The sequence below is a fragment of the Hylobates moloch genome, unplaced genomic scaffold (assembly GCF_009828535.3).
Source record: "Hylobates moloch isolate HMO894 unplaced genomic scaffold, HMol_V3 SCAFFOLD_13, whole genome shotgun sequence".
In the NCBI taxonomy this organism is placed as follows: Eukaryota; Metazoa; Chordata; class Mammalia; order Primates; family Hylobatidae; genus Hylobates; species Hylobates moloch.
This window is the reverse complement of record NW_026652288.1, coordinates 60,001,985-60,005,528: the sequence shown is the minus strand read 5'-3', so window position 1 is coordinate 60,005,528 and position 3,544 is coordinate 60,001,985. Positions and strand designations below refer to the sequence as shown.

Genomic DNA, 3,544 nt, shown 5'->3' with positions numbered 1-3,544 from the left:
TTCCGTTGATCTGGATTTTCTGGTTCCCCAGTGGGGATGTGTGTTTGGAGGCAGACTTATCCCCTCTCACACTTTGAGAACTCAGTTTTTCAGCTGTCTCATAGAGTTTACAGTGGCATGCCACTTTTTTCAATGGGTCTATTTGAAGCCTTTTAAACAATAATTCTTACACTGACCACAAAACTTGTCATGTGGCAGACTCTTTCTAGAAGAAACTAGAATGTCATCCTGTGTGCAGTTTCCTGCACTAGTCCCAACCACATGAGCCCAGCTAGGAGCTCTGTGTGTCCATCTACTTTTCTGCAGACCACTGTGGCTGCCCTGTTACAGGTCTTCTCTGCTATTTCCAGCTTGTCTTCATTGAAAGCCCGAGATTTTGGATCTCTTTTCTTTTTCCTTTCAATGTTGTCCTTATTTTTCTCTTTGCTTCCTTCTCCTTTGCCAGGGAACACCTGTCCCTCCAGAGTTGCATCAGCACACTTGTCTTGACTGACAAAAGAGTTCTTGATCTCCCAGGCATATTTTCCATCATGAAGCATGAAGATAGTATGGTCTGATCCCACAATGAACCTCTGGACATTTCATTAGCATTGAAAAGACTGCCCTGACAGAGGCTCATGATTTCCTCTCTTTCTCAGTGGGACTTCCTGATACAGTGACAAACATATAAGAATCTTCCCTTTTTTCATCATTTTCAATGTGCTTTCAGGCTTGCCCAGGTCGATATATAAGAAGTTGACAGGTATTGAGGGTCTCTTGTGCTCTGGAAGATCTTTTTTTATGTCATCATCCTTCTCCCACTCTACCAGAAGACATGCCATATCTATATCATTGTAATCATGAATATCTTCCTTCTTCTGAGGAAGTGAGAGAACCTTACTGGGTGTTCTGGCTGGGCCCTTGGCTGCACAAACCCCAGGTAGCTGCTGCTGCAGCAGCAGGCAAGAGGCATGAATCAGGACCATTTCCATGCACACCTAGCTGAAGGTTGCCATTTTCTCTTTCTTCATTTTGAGTATATATGTTTGTTTGCATCTACAAATTTCCCTATTAACACTGCTTTTGCTGCATCCCGCAGATTTTGGTATGTTTTCATTTTCATTTGTCTCAGGATATTTTCTAATTTCTCCTTTATTTTTTGACCCAATGGTTGTATAAGAAAGTATTGTTTAGTTTCTACATATTTGTAAATTTTCCCGTTTTTTTTTCTGCTATTGATTTCTAGTTTCATTCCATAGTGGTTGGAAGAGATAACTTGTATGATTTCAGTCTTTTTAAATTATTTCATGCCCTAACATGTAGTTTTTTCTGGATAATGTTCCAAATATACTTGAGAAAAAATGTGGTTTTTTTGCTTTGTTGGATGAAATATTCTATGTATGTCTGATAGGTCCAATTGGTCTTTAATGTTGTTCAAGACCTCTGTGTCCTTATATTCTGTCTTATATGCTGTCTAGCTGTTCTATCATTAATAAAAGCTGGGGTATTAAAGTGTCTTACTATAATTATAGATCTTTTTCTCCTTTTTAATTCTGTCAATGTTTGCTTAATATATTTAAGACCTCTGAAGTTTGCTATATATGTTTATAATTGTTATATCTTCTAGATGAATCAACCCTTTTATCATTACCTAATATCAACATTTGTGTCTTGTAACAGTTTTTGACTTAAAGCCTATTTTGTCTCATATTAGTTTAGCCATCCTTGCTTTCTTTAGTTATTATTTTTATAGTATACCTTTTTCCATCTTTCACTTTCAACCGAAGCATGTCCTTAGATCTAAAGTGAGTCTCTTGTAGACAGCATATAGTAGCATCATGTTTTAAAAAATTTAATTGGCCAATTTATGTCTTTTGGTTGGAAAGTTTAACCTATTTACATTTAAAGTTATTACTGATAGGGCAAGACTCACTATTGGTATTTTGTTATTTGCTTTCTGTGAGTATTATAGTTTTTGTCCCTCATTCCTTCCTTTTTGCCTTCCTTTATGTTTAATTACTTTTGTAGTGACACGTTTTTGATTACCTTCTCATTTTCCTTTGCATATATTCTATAGATATTTTCTTTCTGGTAACCATGGGGATTTCCTAAAATATTGTAAAATTATAACAATATGTTTTAAACTGATACCAACTTGTTTCATATAAAAATATTACTCTTCTAGAGCTATGCCCCCTTTATGTTATTAACATAACACATTACATTTTAATATATTGTACAACTATTTTTTTTTTTTTTTTGAGATAGAGTCTCTCTCTCCTGCCCAGGCTGGAGTGGAGGGGCGAGATCTTGGCTCAGTGCAACCTCCACCTCCCAGGCTCAAGCAATCCTCCCACCTCAGCCTCTGCATCTAGCTGAGGATGATGATGATGATGATGATGATGATGATGATTGTATTTAGAGACAGGGTTTCACCACATTGCCCAGGCTGGTCTCAAACTCCTGGATGCAAGTGATCCACCTGCCTTGGCTTCCCACAGTGCTGGGATTACAGGTGTGAGCCACTGTGCCCAGACCTACTGTGTAGCATTAATATTGATTTATTTTTTATGGTTTTGCTTTTATATCCTGTAAAGGAAGAAAAAGTGAAATTATAAACCAAAATTATAATACTGGTTTTGGTATTTGTTCATGTGTTTACCAAGGAACTTTGTATTTTTATGCAGTTTTGATTACTGTCTAGTATGCCTCTATTTAAACTTGAATAAATCACTGTAGCATTTCTTGTAGGGAAGGTCTGGTGGAAATAAATTTCTTTATTTGCTTTTCTGGAAATTTCTTAATTTCTCTCATATTTTTGGAAGAATAGTTTTGTCAGATATAGAATTATTGGTGAAGTTCTGTTCTCTTTCAACACTTTATCATCCTACTGCCTTTTGGCTTGCATGGTTTCTGCTGAGAAATCTGATAATCTTACTGAGGATCCCTTGTATGTGACAATTTGCTTTTTTCTTGCTACTTTCAAGAATCTCTTTTAAAAATTTTCTTTTAAAATGTTTGTGGGTACATAGTAGGTGTGTATATATACATATAAAATATATATATGGGATATATGGGATATTTTGGGATATTTTGATACAGGTATACAGTGTATGATAATCACATCAGGGCAAAAGGGGAATCTGTAACTTCAAGCATTTATCCTTTGTGTTACAGTCAAATTATACTCTTTTAGTTATTTTTAAATGTACAATTATTGACTATAGCCACCCTATTGTGCTATCAAATACTAGGTCTTATTCATTCTAAGTACTTTTTGTACCCATTAACCATCCCCACTTCTGCCCCAATTCCCTACCTCCCTTCCCAGCTTCTGGTAGTCATCCTTCAAGAATCTGTCTTTGTCTTTTGATAGCTTGATTGTAATGTGTCTCAGTGTTGTTTTCTTTGGGCTTATTCTACTTGGAGCTTGTTCAGCTTCTTGTATTTGTATATCTATGTATTTCCTCAAATTTGGGAAGCTTTTGGCCATTATTTCTTCACATAAACTCTCTACCCCTTTCTTTCTATTCTCCTGAGATTCCCTCAATGTATATTTTGGTTG

At 36.0% G+C, this 3,544-nt stretch overlaps 1 pseudogene; it reads right to left on the bottom strand.

The window, feature by feature from the left end:
- Nucleotides 1-324: 324 nt before the first annotated feature.
- On the bottom strand, nucleotides 325-965 carry LOC116480078 (LRP chaperone MESD-like; annotated as a pseudogene).
- Nucleotides 966-3,544: the final 2,579 nt, after the last annotated feature.